Here is a 22,469-nt window from a genome sequence, read left to right as displayed (position 1 = left end):
GGAGAATTGCCTGAACGGGGGGGGGAGGGGGTGGGGAGCGCCGACGGCGCCCTGTTGCCCACCCGGGGGAAAAAAAAAGAAACCCCCCCCAAAAAAAAAAAAAAAAAAAAAAAGAAAAAACTCTCAGGGTAGCTGGGCAAAAAGATAAATTATTTACAAAAGCAAGGGAATTAGACTAACATTGTATTTCTCAAAAATAACATATAAAGCAAGACAACAGTAGAATACACTTTCAAGAAACTTAAGGGAAAAACAATGTAAACCAAAGATATTATATCCTGCCAAGCTGTCCTTAGAGTTTCAAGGCCATCAAAAAGCAGTTTTGACTGCTGTAGAAAACAGAATGGCAATTTCTAAAAAAATTAAATATAGAATTACCATTTGATCAACATAGAAAATATATTAAAATAGCTGGGTGTGGTGCCCCACACCTGTAGTCCAAGCTACCTAAGAGGCTTAGATGGAAGGATCGCTTCAACCCAATAGTTTGAGGCTATAGTGTGCAATGATTTTGCCTGTGAACAGCCACTGCACTCCAACCTGGGCAGCATACCAACATTCTGTCTTGAGAGAGACAGAGACAGAGACAGAGATGGGGCGGGGGGGGGTGAGGGGAGGGAGAGGAGAGAGGAAGGGAGAAAAGAAATATATTAATGATACAGTGTTACGTTTTCTTAACAGGTATGTACAATTATTCTAACAGGAACAAGAAAAAATGAAAGATTCACATCAAGGGAAGCATTCTTCAGTCATAAACGTGAACCCACAATTTATCAGCTAAGTCATCAGTAAAAAATATTAATAATAGAATCAGGTGACTAAAATTGTGTAAGCAACTATCCAGCATGTTTGTGAAACTCTCCATACAGCTATTATTAAACAGTATCTTTGCTTACGACTTTTTCGTTCCTAAGATATTTTACTAACAAGATGTAAAGAGAACTGAGGTGGAGACTACAGCAGCTGAAGGTGCTGGGAAAAGCTTTATAGCTAACTGTAGCAGTAATACACTTGAAGGGGCTTCTGATGCCTCACCCAAGCAGCTGCAGTGATGGGAACAACCACTGTTCATACCCCCATGACACTATTCATTCACTGTGCATATGACCCCTTTTTGGCACCAGAATTCTAAAGCTGCAATGACTACTTTACCAACAGCTCTGGGGTTATAGCAGACTAATTTATTTTGGATTGTAGAACAGAAAATCAAATTCTCCCATGAGCTCATCAGACAGAGCCATCTGCAGATACTGGGAACTCAATGAAAGAGGCAGCTGCAAGCAGGAGACAGCAATAGTTTCTGATGACAGAGAAGAGAACTAGGCGTGTGTGTGCGCTAGCTTTAAGGTATGGATATTCACCAGAGAGATCTGGGAAAGACTCACACAGGATGAATTTTTAAAAAGTCAGAAGTTTTAATGAGCAACTGAGGGGTGGTGGGGAGTGACGAGAGTCAGGCTTTTTATTTATTCAACAAAGATTTATTCAATGCCCATCACGTGTCCAGCATTGTGCTCTACCCAAGAGACACAACAGAGTCCTAGCCTTCAAGAAGTTCACAAACAAATGAACAAGACACATGCATACAGTATAACATGCCACAATACTACAACACTGGACAGATACACAGGGCGCTATGGAAGCACAAAGGAACAGCTTCTAAGTCAGCTGAAGGGTGGGAATCAAGTTCTAACTTGAGTTAAATTAGGAATAGAGACAATGGGTTAAAATGATAGAATTAAGAATTATGAGATGAAAATGCCATCAAACTAGAAGAGTTAACACAGAAACCTAAGCACTTTATGGTCACTCCAACTATTGTATTAAGCCAGCTAAAAGTGGCTTCTAATTCTTTTGTAAGCAGGTGAGCAAAGAAGAGGTCCTCCCTCATACTTCCATAGGCTATACAGATTGACTACAGTATATAATTTGGAAGACTCAGGAGTAGCATATAATTAGGATATGAATTTTTTAAAAAACTTCATCATAGACATTTCTGGGGTTCTAGTCTGATCTAGGCAATCTAAAGAAGGGGAAAGAAAAGACCTATCAGTTACAGCCACCTGCCTGTAGGATCTTTGAAAATAACGTGTCCAACCTGCCAAATTTCTCTTTGGTTTACAGGAAAATACTGGTGATCTCTGCACACTGTGAGGATTCTCTTAAATCCCACTTTGGTAGGCAGTCAGCATAAGGGATCCTTGCTCCCAAAGAACTAAAAACTCACTTATTTAAATGAAATTAATGAAAGGCATTATAGAATAATACAGACCAGAGGATCTTAAGCTCAAGAAAATCCAGAACTTTAAAACCAGGTCTAGAGATATCAGTTTAAATAATAGCGCATTGAAAGTTTACCTACTCGCTTGGGTCCCACACAATTATAAACTCAGTGCAAACTTACACTATCTGTACTCTACCTACCACCAGAGATGGGGTCCTCACTGCCAACCAGCCAGCAAGACACCTATCTCTAAAATCCCATTTTAGTCTGCTACCTAGGATCACTTCCAATACCAACTGTGTTAGCACCATTCCTCTGAAACAGATTCTGAGAGGGAGGCTATCGTGCAGAAAGTTTCCTGGGAAGTGCTCTGGGGAGATAAACCTGTAACAAGTGAAGAAGGCAGGATTGGGCTTAGGGAAGAAACTGATACAGCATGGAGCTCCAGGGCCCTTTGGAATTGTCCCAAATAGAGACAAGTTGGGTTGGATCTTACATCCATGCAACACACAGTTACTGGCCACAGGAATACCTCTGGGAAGAAACCTAACCTTGGGCAAGACAGTACTGGAGGGGTGGGGGGGGGGCAAGGGCAATTCCCAATAAGGGATGCAGCTGTGAGTCTAAGCAGGTGGAGAATGGGTACTCTAATATGAAGAGATCTGGGCACAGTACAGTTAAATAGAAACTAAAATTAATTGCAGTAACATGCAACAACATGGATAAACCTTACAAATGTAATAGATTTTGAAAACACATACAATATTATTAAATTTATATAAAGCTATTTATTTATTTATTTATTTTGGAGACAGGGTTTCTCTGTCACCCAGACTGGAATGCAGTGGTGTGGTCTCAGCTCACTGTAACCTCCACCTCCCAAGCTCAAAATGATTCTCCTGTTTCAGTCTCCGGAGTAGCTGGGATTACAGGTGCACACCACTACAGCCTGGCTAATTTTTGTTGTTGTTGTTTTGGGCGGGGGGGTTAAATCTCACTCTGACACCCAGGCTGGAGTGCAGTGGCGCAATCTTGGCTCACTGCAACCTTTGCCTCTCAGGTTCAAGGGACTCTCCTGCCTCAGCCTCCTGAGTAGCTGGTACTACAGGCGTGTGTCACCACGCTCAGCTAATTTTTTGTATTTTTAGTAAAGACAGGGTTTCACCCAGTTAGCCAGGATGGTCTCTATCTGCTCTTGTGATCTGCCTGCCTTGGCTTTCCGAAGTGTTGGGATTACAGGCATGAGCCACCACGCCCAGTAATTTTTGTATTTTTAGTAGAGATGGGGTTTTGCCACGTTGGCAAGGCTGGTCTCAAGCTTCTGACCTCAAATGATCCACCTGCCTCAGCCTCCCAAAGTGCTGGGATAACAGGTGTGAGCAACTGCACCAACTCCATTTATGTAAAGCTATGACATGCAAAATGATGCAATAATGAAAGTGATGAATAATTACTTAATAGGATTATATTTTACAAAGAATGTGTATGTAAATTTGTCGAATGTCCTTTCAAGAATCTATGGATGTTATTTTTCATTATGTATCCCTAAATAAACAATCCCATTAAGTAAAAATAAATGATTTCTGCTATTATCACTCACCACTATTATTTAACAGTGTTCTATAAGTTACTAGCCAACACAATCAGACAAAAGATAGAAGTATATAAAGCAGAACTGAAGAGGTAATACTATGATTATTTATATATGATTATGATTGTTTACAGAGAAACCCCAAGAGATTCAACTGGAGATGAACGATAATAAAATTAATGCCCCCAAATTAGCAACTTATACACAAGAACCATGTCTTGTAATAACTATGTAAAAAGAAGTAATGAAAAAAAATAACCCATTTACAATAGAAGAAAAAGCAGGAAGAAACTCAGCAAGAAATACATAGGGATACAAAAAAAAAAAAAAAGGAAAAAAATGCCAGGTTCTTGAATGACAAAATGCAAATTCATAATACCAACTGCCCCCAAATTAATCTATGAATAGAAATGAATCACAATAAAATTAACAATATCTTTTCCTTTTAATTAGATCAACTGACTGAAAAGTTAATGTGGTAAAATAAGCAAGAATAGTCATAAAATTATGGAAACACAGAAGGACTGATTTCATCCAATTATTAAAACAAGTTGTAAAGTCATGAAAATTAAAATATTGAACGCTGGTAAATGAGAAAGTACCTACATGGAGGGAACAGAAAAGTATAGGAAAAGACCCAAATCCACAAAGAAATTTAACTGACCCTTCAAATCAGTGAAGTATGAATGCACTGGGTGAGTTATTTCAATAGACAGGTTGAGACAAGTGACATCTAAGTAATCATATAGAAAAAAATTAATTAAAGCCATAATTTATACCTCAGTCAAAATAAATTTCAGATAGCTCACAGAATTCAATATAATTTTTTTGGTAAGACAAGAAAACACAGAAGTTAATTTTTTTAATTTTCTGAGTGTGGAAGATATTTCTAAATATGATGCCAAGCCCAGAGGTTTTCAAAGTAAAGACTGATATGACTACAAAATATGCACATACATAATATTTTTTACATTTAAAGAAAATATCACACAGCTAATTTCTACCTTATCAACTATGAGCTCCTAAAAATAAATAGAAGAGTGAGAGCCTAAAGAAAAATGGGCAAAGAACATATAACAGAAAACACAAATAGGCTGGGCACCGTAGATTACTCCAGTGCTTTGGGAGGCCAAGATGAGAGTACTACTTGAGGCCAGGAGTTCGAGACCAGAGTGGACAACATAAGGAGATTTCACCCTTAAAAAAAAATTTTTTTTTTTAATTAGCCAGTTGTGGTGGCATGTGCCTGCTGTCCCAACTATTTGGGAGGCTGAGGCAGGAGGATCATTTGGGCCCAGCAGTTCAAGGCTGAAGTGAGCTATTATTGTGCCACTGCACTCCAGCCTGGGTGACAAAGTGAAGCCCTATCTCAAACAAAACCCCACAAATGGCTTCTAAACATATGAAAATATGTGCAGTCCACTCATACGAGAAATGTAAAATAAGGTTGCAAGACAAGATAAAAAGACTGATACCAGTACATTGTCCTGAGAAACATGAGGGAAAACAGTTTGCCTTACATTAGTGGTGGCAGAATAAATAAGTATAATCTTTTACAGAGGGCAGTGTCGCTTTATCTAACACAAATACAAATGTATACATCCTTATATGAGCTTTTTCTAGAGTCATATGAAATCATACACACACACACACACCACCTATCTGGTCATTTTTACAGCATAAGATTGAAAAACTCCTAACTACTTATCAATAGTAGTCTGGCTAAATAAATCATGGCCTAAAAAAATGAGGCAGCTCATTGTGTATTGATACAGAGTGACCTCCAGTATAAACTGTTCTGTGAAGAAAAGAAAGTTAGAAGTAAGTGTAGTACATTACTATCTGTATAAAAAGATTCTCTCTAAGGTAAAGGAATTGGCTAGTTGAGAGAAAGACATTTTAATTCTTTTCTCTTTTATTAATTCTTATGAAATAGTAGGATGACTCATAGCCTCTCATACCATTTGTATTTTGTACCATGAATACAAACTACCTATGCAACAAATTAACTTAATTTTTAAAATTCTATATTTTCCTTCACATAAATATTTGTTTTCTTAATGCAAGCAGAAATAACCTAAAATAACAGATATATTTTAAGATATTATAGATAGAACCCTTTCTTATGGGGCTTGAAAAGACTTTGTTATACTGTAATCAAATCCTAAGTCAAAAAAGTATGTTTCTTCAATGCTACAGAGAATAACTAAACAAGACCAAATCCACTAAATCTGACACAGAATGCAAGCTAGCTACTTACTAGTCATGGGGATCCCAGACTTTTTTTTTTGTTTTTTGTTTTGAGATGAAGTCTCACTCTGTCACCAGGCTGGAGTGCCGTGGCGCACTCTCCGCTCACCACAATCTCCACCAAATCTCCTGCCTCAGCCTCCTGAGTAGCTGGGACTACAGATTCCCTTTTTTTTTTTTTTCTTTTTTTTTTTTTTTTTTTTTGAGATGGAGTCTCGTTCTGTCACCCAGGCTGGAGTGCAGTGGCGCGATCCAGGATCGTTGCAACCACTGCCTCCTGGGTTAAAGTGATTCTCCCACCTCAGCCTCCCAAGTAGCTGGGATTACAGGTGCGTGCCACCACGCCTGGCTAATTTTTTGTATTTTTAGTAGAGATGGGGTTTCACCGTGTTAGCCAGGATGGTCTTGATCTCCTGACCTCGTGATCTGCCCGCCTTGACTTCCCAAAGTGCTAGAATTACAGGTGTGAGCCACCCTGCCTGGCCAAGTTCCCCAATTTTATAACAGAAACACCACAGTTTTTTTTTTTTTTTTAAGCCAGAAGGTGGCGATGTTACTTCATCAAAGTCTCTCTGATACATGTAACTGAGCCTCCTGCTCTTTGTCACTCACCTGTTTTTCCTCTTCATGTCTCTTATTGCCCTTTTGGATTCATTTCTATAGTTGTGAAACTACAATAACCATTAGTGGAAAGGAACTTAGAAACAATTCCTGAGTTTATAATAATACTATTTTTACATGGAAATAACAATTAAAATGTACTATAAGTGTCTTTAGTTAAATTTGAACACACAGGTCTCTATCCATTCCTTCTTGAAATTACAGTAAAATTGGCCAGGCATGGTGGCTCATGCCTATAATCCCAGCATTTTGGGAGGACGAGGTGGGTGAATCATTTGAGGTTAGAAGTTCAAGACCAGCCGGGCCAACATGGTGAAACTTCATCTCTACTAAAAATACAAAACTTAGCCAGCAATAATGGAATCCCAGCTACTTGGGAGACTGAGACAGGAGAATCACTTGAACCCAGGAGGCGGAGGCTGTGGTGAGCCGAGTTTTTGCCACTGCACTCCAGTCTGGGCGGCAGAGTGAGACCTTGTCTCAAAAAAAAAAAAAGGGAGAGAGAGAAAAGAAAATACAGTAAGATAATGGTAAAAAGATAAAAAAGGATAAACCCATCAAAATCATACATGTTATATATAGATATATAAGACATATATAACATATATGTAGATATATCTCCCTATATAATTATATACAGGTATATAGTTACACCTACTACCCCTAGAGATATATATGTACCTGTAAGATATATCTTATTTATATCTTATCTGTAAGATATGTATTAATACTGTATATTAACATATTATAGATATTACAGATATCTATATCTCCCACCTCAACCTTCTGAGTAGCTAGGACTACAAACAGGCACGTTTCACCACCACACTCCTTTTTTTTTTTTTTTTTTTTTTTTTTAAAGAGACAGTGTCTTGCTCTGTTGCCAGGCTGGAGTACAGTGGCTCGGCTCACTGTAACCTCTGCCTCCCGGGTTCAAGCGATTCTGCTGCCTCAGCCTCTGAAGTAGCTGTGACTACAGGCACATGTCACCATGCCCCGCTAATTTTTTGTATTTTTAGTAGAGATGGGGTTTCACCATGTTGGCCAAGATGGTCTCAACCTCTTGACCTCGTGATCCACCCTCCGTGGCCTCCCAAAGTGCTGGAATTACAGGGGTGAGCCACTGCACCCGTCCAACACTCTGCTATTTTTAGAAAATCTTTTTGCAGTGCTCGCTTTGGCAGCACATATACTAAAATTGGAACGATACAGAGATTAGCATGGCCCCTGCGCAAGGATGACAAGCAAATTCGTGAAGCATTCCATATTTTTTTTTAATAAAAAAAATTTTTTTCTTAAACATAAAAAAAAAGAAAATATTTTTGTTAAGATGGGGTCTCCCCGTGTTGCCTAGGCTGGTCCTGAACTGGCCTCAAGCAATTCTCTCACTTCAGCCTCCCAAACCATCTATAAGACATATATACATAATTAAAATATATCTTACACATATCTCATCACAAAGGATTAAGAATTGAAGCCTGCAAGGCATGGTGGCTCACGCCTGTAATCTCAGCACTTTGGAAGGCTGAGTGGGGAGGATCACAAAATCAGGACCTCCAGACCATCCTGGCCAACCTAGTGAAACCCTGTCTCTACTAAAATACAAAAAGTTAGCCAGGTGGTGGTGTACGCCAGTAGTCCCAGCTACTCAGGAGGCTGAGGCAGGGGAATCACTTGAACCCAGGACACGGAGATTACAATGAGCTGAGAGGGGTCATTGCACTCCAGCCTGGGAGACAGAGCGAGACTCCATCTGGGGGAAAAAAAAAAAAAAAAAAAAGAATTGAAACCATCTGAAAGTAACAATCTCAGTTGGGGCTGTTAATAGAAAGACTCTATTGAAAGTTTGAATAAGGAAGTCTTTACCCATGTAGCTAAGAAACTGCCCCTTCTGGCTGATCCCAGTGGCTCACACTTATAATCCCAGTGCTTTGGGAGGCCAAAGTGGGAGGAATGCTTGAGGCCAGTTCAGGATCAGCCTGGGCAACACGGTGAAACCCCAACTCAACAAAAAGACTTTTTTTTAAAGCAGAGTATAGTGACACGTCTGCCTACAGACGTGTCACTATACTCTGCTACTCAGGAGGCTGAGGTGAGAGGACTGACTGAGCCCCGGAACTTGAGGTTACAACAAGCTCAAGTACACACCACTGCACTCCAGCCTGGGCGAGAGAGCAACACCCTGTCTCAAAACAAAAAACAAAAAGAAAAGAAAAAAGAAAGAAACTGCCCCTTCTGCATCCCAGCAAAAAACAAGTGGTTTACCTTTTAAGGACATAAAATTAGGTCAGATGTAGAAACCAGGTACACAAAAGGGCTGTGTATTATGTCATCTCTCAAAAAGATTAAATGAAGATTTACATGCTGTATAGTGGACCTCAGGCCTCTTCCCCAGTCCAGCTTCCAGAATGCAGACCAATCGGACTGGGACTAGGAGATTTCTCTGCAGGGGAAAGTGACCCAAAAGAAAAGACCTGCAGTCACTCAATCACCCTATGTAAGACACACTTAACAACTGCCATGGACAAAGAGTTTTTACTCAGCTTTTTATTTATTCAGTCTTTAATCTGAACAGATGGCCAAAGTTTACTAAACAATTAAGGAAAATCTCTAACATGAAATAAAGAGGCCAAGTTAACAAAACAGTTAATTTGGAGACACCAAATTAACAGACAAGAAAGAAAAAAGAAAGGGGAGGGGGAGGGAGGGGAAGAGAGAGAGAGAGAGACAAAGAGACAAAGAGGCAAAAGAGAAGGAAGGAAAGAAGAAAGAAAGGGAGGGAGGGGAAGTAGAACAGAAGCAGGGGATTTAGGGAGGAGAAAGAAGCAAAGGAAGGGTAGGAAATCTCCCATAAAGTAAAACAAAAGAAATTTTTTTTAAAGTAGAAAAGCTTGTAAAGAGTTCTTCAGTCCAGTGGGTCCAACTACAAGGAATTCCAAAAGAAAAAATAAAAGGGAAATTAATTATAAAAAAGAAATGCAACTTTTTTTGGCAATACAGTAACTAAATAATATGAAAACCTCATCTTCATAAAACATCTAGAAATGTTGGATAAATTAGTCCGCCAAATGCTAAGCTCACAAAAAAAGTAAAGCTTTCAGTGACCCTGGAGGAACCTGTCAATATGAATAACCAAGACTTTTGGCTTTTAATGTCCTTAAAGTAGACAAGGCCTCAGAAAACACATGAAGTGAAGAACTGGTATTGAGGATTCCACCATTTTTTATACATTCTCAGTGCAGGAGTGGACCAGGGAGGCTGGTGAAAAAAACCAACAGCAAAGAAATAACAAAATGTCTCTGTCTAGCTACAGACTCTAGAAACTGGGGGTGGCGGGGGTTGAGGGGGAAGTAACACCTAAAATCCTCAGATTCAGAAATGGCAATGACTCCCAATTAAAGAAAAAACAAAAATAACTCTCCTAGACACAGCAAAAAATTAAAAATAAATAGATCTTAAAAACAGGCAGAGAAAGATACTAAAGGCACAGGCAACAAAAAATAGACAAACTAGACAACGAAAATTTTTAAACTCCACACACACACAAAGACAGTATTAGAGTAAAAATGTTCTCACTAAATGAGGGAAAATATTTGCAAATCATATATTTGATAAGAGATTAATATCTAGAACATATAAACAACTCTTATAATCCAACAATTTTTAAAAAAGAACCCAAACAACCAGATTAAAAAATAGGCTCAAGTGATCCTCCTGTCTCAGCCTCCTGAGTAAGTGGAACTACAGGACATGGTGGCTTGTGCCTGTGGTCCCAGCTACCCAGCAGGCCAAGGCAGGAGAAACACTTGAACTCAGGAGCTCAAGACCAGCCTGGACAACATAGTAAGATCCCATCTTTGAAAAATAAAAATAAAAATTAGGCAAAGGATTTAAATTTCTGTTTCCTCCAGGAAGACATACAAGTGGCCAAGTAGTATGTGAAAAAATGCTCAACATCCCTAATGATTAGGGAAATGCAAAATCAAAACCACAATGAGATACCACCTCACACCCATTAGGATGGCTACCATCAGACAAACAGAAAATGACAAGTGTTGGCAAGGGTGTAGTGAAATTAGAATACTTGTGCCCTGCTGGTGGGAATGTAAAATGGTACAGTCACTGTGAAAATAGTATGGCAGTCCCTCAAAAACTTAAAAATAAAATTACCATATGATGCAACATACACCCATACACTTCTGGGTATATACACCAAAAAAAAATGTAAGCAAGGTCTCAGAGAGCTATTTCTATACCCATATCCACAGCAGCATTATTCACAATGGTAAAATGTAGAAGCAACCCAAGTGTTCAGTGACAGATAAATGGATTATCAAAATGCAGCATAAATATAGAGTATTAATCAGGCTTAATAAGACATGATATTCTGACACATACTAAACATTGATGAACTGTGAGGACATTACACAAAGTGAAATAGGCTAGTCACAAAAAAACAAATATTGTATGATTCCCCATATATGAGGTTCCCAGGGTAATCTAATTCACAGAGACAGAAAATAAAATGGTAGTTATCAGGAACTAGGGGGAAGGAGGAATGGGGAATTATTATTTAAATGGTACAGAGTTCAAGTTTGCAAGATGCAAGTTCTGGGGATGGAGGGTGGTGATTGTTGCACAACAATATAAATGTACTTCCTAACACCGAACTGTGTACTTAAAAATGGTTAAGATGGCTGGGCACAGTGGCTCTTGCCTGTAATCCCAGCACTTTGGGGGGGGTCAAGGTGGGTGGATCACCTGAGGTTAGGAGTTCACAACCAGCCTGGCCAACATGGTGAACGCCCGTCTCTACTAAAAATACAAAAAATTAGCCAAGTGTGGTGGCAGGTGGCTGTAATCCCAGCTACCCAGGAGGCTGAGGCAGGAGAATCACAAGGTGGAGGTTGCAGTGAGCCGAGATCACACCACTGCACTCCAGCCTGGGTGACAGAGTGATACTCCGTCTCAAAAAGAAAAACAAACAAAAATAATGGTTAAGATGGTAAATTTTATGTTATGTGTATTTTACCACAATTTAAAATTTTGGGGAAATAGGCTGAGATAAAATGACCAATTAGACTGCAGGAGATTTCTCAACAGCAGTTAAAATAAAAAACACAGTAAAGCAATATTCTCAAGGTACAAAGGGAAAATAATATCAAACTACAATTGTAAACTATCCTTCAAAAATGAGGGTGAAATAAAAACGTTTTCAGTAAGTTGACCTTTAACAGACATTCAATAAACATGTATTTCAAGAAAATAAAAATCACTCAAAATTCAAAACCAACTCAAGAAAGAATACAAAAATAAAAAAAGATATGAGTATATGTAAACAAATATTATCTGTAATGAGCTGTAGTGACTAACTTTAGAAGATGAAAAAAGAGGAATAAGAAACAGGAAGAAATACAGCCTGGACAACAGTAACATAAGAGAAAAGCTTGATCAGAATTAAAAAATGCCAAGGGTCTTGTATTGTTTAGGAAACACTGTGTTAAATTAAATATGCTTACTAAAAATTTAAAGTCAACCACTAAAAATATAAAAGTGGGCACAACAGAAGAATAGAAAGAATACAGAAAAGGCGGTATAAGAAATAAACGTAAACATACAGACAAACTCATTAGTTAAAAGATTCACACTAGATTAAAATTAACAACAAAAAAGGAAAACAAGGCTGAGCATGGTTGCTCACGCCTGTAATCCCAGCACTTTGGGAGGCCAAAGCGAGTGGATCATCTGAGGTCAGGAGTTCAAAACCTGCCTGACCAACATGGATAAACTCCGTCTCTACTAAAAATACAAAATTAGCTGGGTATGGTGGCACATTCCTGTAATTTCAGCTACTTGGGAGGCTGAGGCAGGAGAATCACTTGAACCCGGGAGATGGAGGTTGAGGTAAGCCGAAATCATGCCATTGCACTCCAGCCTGCACAAGAATAAAACTCTGTCTCAAAATCCAAAAAAAAAAAAAAAAAACAGCTGGGCATGGTAGCGCATGCCTGTAATCCCAGCTACTTAGGAGGCTGAGGCAGGAGAATTGCCTGAACCCAGGAGGCAGAGGTTGCCATGAGCCGAGATTGCGCCACTGCACTCTAGCCTGGGTAACAAGAGCGAAACTCCGTCTCAAAAAAAAAAAAAAAAGGAAAACAAAATACAACTCCTATTTGCAAGAAACATGCCTAAAGTATACCCGCAGAAAATAACAAAATGAAAAAAGATGATGTGTCTCTATAAACATGAACAAATAGTCTTTAGGGTAAGAATATTATTGAGGATAAAAAAGATATACTGATTAAAGTACCATTTAGCAGGAAGACACAGATATTCTAAATTTGAATACATTTCATAACATAATTTACAAACATATAAGGCAAAAACTATTTTATGAGGAGAAGCTTAGAAATCCACAATTATACAATACAGTTTTAACACACACCTTTCAGTAATAAAGAGCCAAAGAGACAAAAACTGAAATCAGTAAGGACACATAAAATATGAGTAACTCTGTAAGTTTGATCTAAAAGACACAGGCAAAAACCTGCTCCCAAAATTCGAGTGCACCTTGTCTAACAAAGAATTATCTTCCAAACAATGTCAACGAAGACTCATCTGTTACATTATAAGTAAATTTATGATTAGCAACAAAATACAGATCAATACAAAAATCAATAAACGCTTGGAGTATACATGGTAAAGAAAATACAACAGCAGCAAAGAATAAATACTTAGTAATAAATGTGGTAAGAAATACATAAAGCCTATTAGAAGGAATTAAAAACACATGTCTGGCCACCACAGTGGCTCACGCCTGTAATCCCAGCACTTTGGGAGGCCAAAGCGGGCAGATCACCTGAGGTCAAGAGTTTGAGACCAGCCTGACCAACACGGTGAAACCCTGTCTCTACTCGAAATATGAAAATTAGCCAGGCATGGCGGTGCATGCCTGTAATCCCAGGTACTGGGGAGGCTGAGGCGGGAGAATCATTTGAACCTAGGAGTCGGAAGTTGCAGTGAGCCAAGATCATGCCACTGCACTCCAGCCTGGGCAACAGAGCATGACTCTGTCTCAAAAAAAAAAAAAAAAAAAAAAAAAAAAAAATCCAAAAAACAAAAAAACCCACACATCTAACCAAAAGCTTGTACAAAAATGTTCATAGCAGCATTAGCAAAACAGTAAAAAAGTATAAATGACCCAAATGTCCACCAACTGATAAACAAATATGGCATATAGATGAAATATTATTTTTTAATAAAAAGGGATGATTATTGATATAATATGCAGAGTGCATAAACCTTGAAAATGTTAAGCCAAGCCACATACTGTATGATTCCACTTACATGAAATATTCAAAATAGGCAAATCCATAGACTCAGAACATAGATTAGTAGTTTCCAAGAGCTGGAAAGAGAAGCATATGGGGAGTAACTGCTAATGGATATGGGGTTTTTAAAAGAGTGATGAGAATGTTCTGGAGCTAGGTAGTAATGATGGTTGCACATATTTGTAAATACACTAAAAACCACATCTTTATACATCTTTTTAAAAAGGATATTATGACACGTGAATTGTATCTCAATAAAGCTTTTAAAAAAACGTGTATGAGGAAAATGTTAAAATATGAGGAAAATGTTAAAAGATATATATTCTTAGATAAGACAATTTGACATTATAACGATATAAATTCTAAGTTAATTTATAAATTCAATACAATCCTAATAAAAACACTAACAAACCATTTTATGGAGCTGAACAAGTTGATATTAAAATTGATATGGAAAAACAAACATGTAAGAAAAACAGGAAATAAAATGAGACTAGACTTACCAGACATTAAAACATATTTTAAAGCCTCTATAACTAAAACACTGTGGCACAGATGCATGAATAGACAAATTCATCAAGCTGTGTAATTATTATATATATGACTTTTTTAATGTATCGAATTTCAAATAAAAGCATTTTAGGGGGATTTTTTTGGAGACAGAGTTTTACTCTGTTGCCCAGGCTGGAGACCAGTGGCACAATCACAGTTCACTGCAGACTTGATCTTCTAGGCTCAAGCAATCCTCTCACCTCAGCCTCCCAAGTAGCTAAGACTACAGGTGCATGCCATCACGCCCCACTAATATTTTTTGTATTGTTAATAGAGATGGGGTTTCACCATGTAGACCAGGGCAGTCTCGAACTCCTGGGCTCAAACCTCTCGCATTTCTCAGTCCTACAAAGTGCTGGGATTATAGGCGTGAGCCACTGCACCAGGCCCAAAAGTGTTTTTTTTTGTTTTGCTTGGCTTTGTTTTTTTTGTTGCCCAGGCTGGAGTACAGTGGCGCAATCTCAGCTCACTGTGGCCTCTGCCTCCCAGGTTAAAGTGATTCTCGTGCCTCAGTCTCCCAAGTAGCTGGGAATACAGGCGCCTGCCACCACACCTGGCTAACTTTTTTGTATTTTCAGTAGAGACAGGTTTTGCTATGTCGGCTAAGCTGGTCTCAAATTCCTAACCTCAAGTGATCCACCAACCTTGGCCTCCCAAAGTGCTGGAATTACAGGTGTGAGCCACCACATCCAACCTCAAACGTGTTCTGATTTTTCCTTTTTTCAAAAAAAAACCCATGGTTTTACCTCTGGCTAGTGGGACTAAAAACAGGAGGAAGATGGTTTTTGTTTTTGTTTTGTTTTGTTTTGTTTTTAAGAATATTTTAGGCCAGCGCGGTGGCTCAGGCTTGTAATCCCAGCACTTTGGGAGGCCGAGGCAGGCAGATCATGGGGTCAAGAGATTGAGACCATCTTGGCCAAAATAATGAAACTCCGTCTCTACTAAAAATACAAAAAGTTAGCTGGGTGTGGTGGACCACACCTGTAGTCCCAGCTACTCAGGATGCTGAAGCAGAAGAATCGCTTGAATCCAGAAGGCAGAGGTTGCAGTGAGCCAAGATTGCGCCCCTGCACTCCAGCATGGCAACAGAGCAAGACTCCGTCTCAAAAAATAAATAAATTAACTAAATTAAATTAAATTAAATTGAGGGTCAGGGGCAGTGCCTCACACTTGTAATCCCAGCACTTTGGGAGGCCAAGGCAAACAGATTACCTGAAGTCAAAAGTTTGAGACGAGCCTGGCCAATATGGTGAAACCTTGTCTCTAATAAAAATACAAAAATGAGCTAGGCATGGTGGCACATGCCTGTAATCCCAGCTACTCAGGAGGCTGAGGCAGGACAATTGCTTGAGCCTGGGAGACGGAGGCAGTGGTGAGCCAAGATCTTGCCACTGCACCACAACCTGGCCAGCCAACAGAGCAAGGCTCTGTCTCAAAAAAAAATTTTTTTTTAATTGAAAGCAGCCAAATATTAATAATAACAAGTCAGAAAGGCAAACCTGAGATTCTAGGCCCAGAATAGTCCAGAAAGCACAACTGGCCTACTTTCCTCATTCTTACCACCTAATTTCCTATCTTCTTGAGGAAATACCGGAAGAATCTGTGCAAGATAACCGAGAGCTAAGAATAAGAGTTGTTACAATCTGGAGCGCTTTCATGGAGAGCTACCAGACACAATAAAATTCATACACAATGACTACTAGAAAATATAAACTGTAAGTTTCCTATTTCAGTCGTGAAATTTTTTTTTTTTTTTTGAGACGGAGTTTCGCTCTTGTTACCCAGGCTGGAGTGCAATGGTGCGATCTCGGCTCACCGCAACCTCCGCCTCCTGGGTTCAGGCAATTCTCCTGCCTCAGCCTCCTGAGTAGCTGGGATTACAGGCACGCACCACCACGCCCAGCTAATTTTTTGTATTTTTAGTAGAGATGGGGTTTCACCATGTTGACCAGGATGGTCTCGATCTCTTGACCTCGTGATCCACCCGCCTCGGCCTCCCAAAGTGTTAGGATTATAGGCATGAGCCACCGCACCCGGCAGACACGAAAATTTTAACAAAAGCAGACTGGTTACTTAAGACAGATGTTGAATAACTGTGCAAAATTAATCAAAGTTGCCATTAGTCGCAATATGAAAAATTGCTTTATTCTGCCTACTGCAATAGGAATCCTAATAACTAGTTGGTGGGCTCAGAATTCCTCTACCCTTGAGGTACTTAAGATGATTTTTAAAACTCAGAAAATGTTTTACATAAATTAGTAAGTCAAATTAATGTAATAGTTCTGTGTTTTCGATCACGGCTAATCTGAGTCAATTACTTCAGTGAATTTCATACAAACAGGAAGAAGTATTAAATAAGTCAGAGGCTCCTAATATTAACACATAGATAGATAGATAGAAAGACAACGACAAACCTAGATACATAGTCTATCAAGGCTCTGTTTAACAGTTTCTCAGAATGCTTTATTATATAACTACAGTTAAGCAAAAAGAAAAAAAATCTGTCTGTGCTATATTTCCTACTTGGATGACAGAGACATGTATTATCACTTTTATTTTTTTTAATCACTTTTATTTTCAAACAAAGTTTTCTGGCTGCATATTCAATTTACCAGACATACCAATATCTCTGTTCATAACAGCATCATAAGTTACAGCATCTCTGACTATAAAGTACAAAGGTTTTTCTAGACATGGTATTCCTTTTCTGTGACTAACAACTGACATTGTCACTATTATTGCTATTATGATTTTTGTTTTGTTTTAAAGATATGGGGTCTTACTGTGTTGCCCAGGCTGGAAAGCAGCAGCTATCCACAGGCAGGATCATAGCATACTACAGCCTTGAATTCCTGGGATCAAGCAATCCTCCCACTTCAGCCTCACAAGTAGCTGGGACTATAGGCCTGTGACACTGTGCCCAGAACTATTGTTTTTATTTTTCCTACCTTTGGGAACACTTTTAGCTTTTTTTCTCTTCTTTCATCACAACCTTAAGACTGTATGTCATTTCTTGACACCCATATTTCCTTTTAGGCTACATGTTTAATTTCTTTTAAAGTCAAAAGAACATAGGTCGGGTGTGGTGGCTTTAGTCTGTAATGCAGCACTTTGGGAGGCTGATGCAGCAATCACTTAAGGCCAGGAGTTCAAGACTAACTAGCCTGGCCAACGTGGCGAAACCCTGTCTCTATTAAAAATACGAATATTAGCCAGGCATGGAGGCCCATGCCTGTGATCCCAGCTACTCGGGAGGCTGAGGCACAAGAAGAATCACTTGAACCTGGAAGTCGGGGTTTGCAGTGAGCCAATATCATGTCACTACACTCCAGCCTGGGTGACAGAGCAAGACTCAATCTCAAGAATAAAAAAAAAAAAGTCAAAAGAACATGAAATATGTCACAAAGAACATATAGGAGTTACAATAAAATATGATAAAAAGAAGATACTAAAAAAACTGGGGATAGAAGGAACATACCACAGCATAATAAAAGCCATATATGACAGACTCACAGCTAGTATCATAACAAATGGGAAAAACTAGAGAGCCTTTCCTCTAAGATCTGGAACACGACAAGGATGCCCACTGTCACTACTGTTATTCAACAAAGTACTGGAAGTCCTAGCTAGAGCAATCAGACAAGAGAAAGGTATAAAAGGCGTCCAAATTGAAAAGGAAGAAGTCAAATTATCTCTGTTTGCAAATGATGCAATTTTATATTTAGAAAAACCTAAAGACTCCACAAGAAAAGTATTATTAATAGAAGTGGTAAACAAACTCAGTAAAGTTACATGATACAAAACCACCATACAAAATTCAGTAACATTTCTGTATGCCAACAGTGAACAATGTGAAAAAGAAATTTTAAAAGTAACTCCAACAGCCACACATAAAACTGAGTAACTAGGTATTAACCAAAGAAGTGAAAGATCTCTATAATGAAAACTATAAAACACTGATGAAAAAAATTGAAGGACACACAAAAAAATGGAAAAATATTCCATGTTCATGGACTGAAATTATCAATATTGTTAAAATGTCAATACTGCCCAAAGCAATCAACAGATTCAAGGCAATCCCTATCAAAACCCCAATGACATGCTTCTCAGAAATAGAAAAAAAAAAATCCTAAGATTTATATGGAATCACAAAAGACCCAGAATAGCCAAAGCCATCTTGAGCAAAAAGAACAAAACTAGAGGTATTACATTACCTGACTTCAATTATACTACAGAGCTATAGTAACCAAAACTGCATGGGACTGGAATAAAAACAGACATACAGACCAATGGAACAGAATAGGGAATCCAGAAACAAATCCACACACCCACAGTGAACTCATTTTCCACCAAGGTGCCAAAAACATACACTGGGGAAAAGACAGTCTTGTTCAATAAATGGTGCTGGGAAAACTGGACAGGCACATGTAGAATAAAACTAGCCCCATATCACCTGCCATATACAAAAATCTAATCAGGCTGGGTGTGGTGGCTCATGCCTATAATCCCAGCACTTTGGGAGGCCAAGACAGACAGACAGATCACTTGAGGTCAGGAGTTCAAGACCAGTCTGGTCAACATGGTAAAACTCCATCTATACTAAAAATATAAAAATCAGCTGGGCGTGGTGGCACATGTCTGTAGTCCCAGCTACTTGGGTGGCTGAGGAACAAGAATCACTTGAAACTGGGAGGCAGAGGTTGCAGTGAGCTGGTATCAAGCCAAACACTCCAACCTGGGCAACAGAGCAAGACCCTGTCTCAAAAAAAAAAAAAATCAAGTCAAAATGGGTTAAAGGCTTAAATCTAAGACCTCAAACTATGAACGGCTACAAGAAAATACTCGGGAAAATCTCCAGGACATTGGTCTAGGCAAAAATTTCTTGTGCCATGCCCCACAAGCACAGGCAATCAAAGCAAAAATACGGAATCACATCAAGTAAAAAGGTTCCACACAGCAAAGGATACAATCAACAAACTGAAGAGACAACCCAGAGAACGGTAGAAAACGTTTGCAAACTACTACCTGACAAGAGAGTTATAACCAGAATATATAAAGAGCTCAAACAACTCTAAGAAAAAGATCAAATAATCCCACTAAAAAATGGTCAAAAGGCCAGACACGGTGGCTCATGGAGGCCAAGACAGGCGGATCACAAAGTCAAGAGATCAAGACCATCCTGGCCAACATGGTGAAACCCTGTCTCTATTAAAAATACAAAAATTAGCCACGTGTGGTAGCGCACGCCTGTAGTCCCAGCTACTCAAGAGGCTGAGGCAAGGGAATTGCTTGAACCCAGGAGGCAGAGGTTGCAGTGGATTGCACCACTGCACTCCAGCCTGGTGACACAGCAAGACTCTGTCTCAAAAATAAATAAAAATATTAAAAAATGGGCAAAAAATCTGAATAGACATTTCTCAAAAGACACACAAATGGCAAATAGGCATTTGAAAAAGTGCTCAACATTGATGATCATCAAAGAAATGCAAATCAAAAGTACCATGAGCTATCATCTCACCCCAGTTAAAATGGCTTTTATCCAAGACAGGCAGTAACAAATACTGGTGGGGATGTGCAGAGAAGGGAACCTTCCTACACTGTTGATGAGAATGTAAATTAGTACAACCACGATATAGAACAATTTGGATGTTCCTCAAAATACTAAAAACTGAGCTACCATTTGATCCAGCAATCCCACTGCTGGGTATATAGCCAAAGGAAAGAACATCAGTACTTTGAAGAGATATCTGAATTCCTGTGTTTGTTGCAGCACTGTTTACAATAGCTAAGATCTGGAAGTAACCTAAGTGTCCATCAACAGATGAATGAACAAAGAAAATGTGGTACATATGTACAATGAAGTACTATTTGGCCATAAAAATGAGATCTATGGCCGGGAACAGTGGCTCATGCCTGTAATCCCCGTACTTGGAAGGCCGAGGAGAGCAGATTACTTGAGGCCAAGAGTTCGCGACCAGCCTGGCCAACATGGTGAAATCCATCCCTACTAAAAATACCAAAATTAGCTGGGTATGGTGGCATGTGCCTGTAATCCCAGCTATTCGGGAAGCTGAGGCAGGAGAACTGCTTGAACTTAGGAGGCGGAGGTTGCAGTGAGCCAAGATCGTTACTGCACTCTAGCTTGGGCAACAGAGCAGGACTCTGTCTTGGGAAAAAAAAAAAAGAATGAGATCCAATCACTTGCAACAACATGGACAGAACTAGAGATCATTATGTCATGTGAAATACGCTGGGCACAGAAAGACACACATTGCACGCTCTCATTTATTTGTGGGATCTAAAAATCAAAACAACTGAACTCATGGACAGAGAGAGCAGAAGGATGGTTACCAGAGTCTGAGAAGTGTAGTGTGGGGATACGGGTATGGGGATGGTTAATGGGTACAGAAAAATAGAAAGAATAAATAAGACCTACTATTTGGTAGCACAAAAGGGTGACTATAGTCATTAATACCTTAATATTATATTTCAAAATAACTTAAAGAGTGTACTTGGATTGTTTGTAACCTAAAGGATAAATGCTTAAGGAGATGAATACCCCATTCTCCATAACGTGCTTATTCCACATTACATGTCTATATCAAAATATCTCATGTACCCCATAAATATAGACACCTACTAGGTACCCACAAAAATTAAAACTATAAAAATATAAAAAGTTCAGATGATTGAGTTTAACATTATACATCTTATCTAAGTACGTACTTTCTTCTGTTCACAGTACACCAGTCAGTATAACAGAGTAATATAGCTCATAATCATGATTTAATCAATTAGCTAAAATACAACCAAACTTCCGATGACATAAGATTACATACAGAAATGTTATTTTATATATATTTTTATTTTTTAATTAATTTTTTTGAAAGAGTCTAGCTCTGTCACCCAAACAGTGGCATGATCATAGTTCACTGCAGCCTCAAATTCTTGGGCTCAAGCAATCTTACCACCTTAGCCTCCTTAGTAGCTGGGACAGTGGGTATGTGATACCACACCTGGCTAACTTTTTTTCATTTGTAGAGATGAGGTCTTGCAATGTTGCCCAGGCTGCTCTTAAACTTCTAGCCTCAAAGTAATTCTTCCCAAAGAGCTGGGATTACAGCATGAAGCACCATGCCCAGCTTGTCTTTAATTTTTTTTGCGGGGGACAGAGTCTCACTCTGTCACGCAGGCTGGAGTGCAATGGCAAGATCTCAGCTCACTGCAACCTCCGCCTCCCAGATTCAAGCGATTCCCCTGCCTCAGCCACTCAAGTAGCTGGGATTACAAGGTGCACACCACCATACCCAACTGATTTTTCTATTTTTTAGTAGAGGCTGGGTTTCATCATGTTGGTCATGCTGCACTTGAACTCCTGACCTCAAGAGATCCACCTGCCTCAGCCTCCCAAAGTGCTAGGATTACAGGCATGAGCAACCACACCTGCTATGTTTTTTAAAATACAGTGAAAGAATGGTCAATTAAGAACAATGGCTAATTTTCAAATCATTCACTTATATTTGAATGAATACACAACACTCAAGGAAAAAAAAAAAAAAAAAAAAGAAGCTACACTGGAAAAGACCCAACCAAAAATAAGTTACATTTTTGGCTTCTCCAAGCTACTTTCCCCTATTTCATCTTTTCTTGCACTTCAAATTCTTTGAGGGACGAGATTATGTCATGTCCCTTTGTCAACTTAGTGCCTCACACAGTGCCTGTAACGTAATAAGCAATCCATGTGTCTTCTGAGTAATGTACACAAGGGCCAACTAGTGGGGGCTCACCCTCTCTCTCCATGCCTACTATCTGGCTGCTGGTTCATATCATCCGTAAGAAAACCAAAGGCAAAAAAGGCCGGGCACAGTGGCTCACTTCTGTAATCCCAGCATTTTGGGAG

At 39.1% G+C, this 22,469-nt stretch overlaps 1 protein-coding gene and 1 non-coding gene across 9 annotated transcripts in view; one reads left to right on the top strand and one right to left on the bottom strand.

The window, feature by feature from the left end:
* TFDP2 (transcription factor Dp-2) overlaps nucleotides 1-22,469 on the bottom strand; it is a 176,063-nt gene that overhangs the window by 148,066 nt on the left and 5,528 nt on the right. The window lies entirely within an intron of this gene.
* On the top strand, nucleotides 7,855-7,958 carry LOC116545195. Its single transcript, XR_004266231.1, has one exon. It is a non-coding gene; the product is annotated as a U6 spliceosomal RNA (small nuclear RNA).

The sequence above is a fragment of the Sapajus apella genome, unplaced genomic scaffold (genome assembly GCF_009761245.1).
Source record: "Sapajus apella isolate SASKATOON/1434 unplaced genomic scaffold, GSC_monkey_1.0 scaffold4, whole genome shotgun sequence".
NCBI classification, from domain to species: Eukaryota; Metazoa; Chordata; class Mammalia; order Primates; family Cebidae; genus Sapajus; species Sapajus apella.
This window is presented reverse-complemented; position numbering and strand designations above follow the sequence as displayed.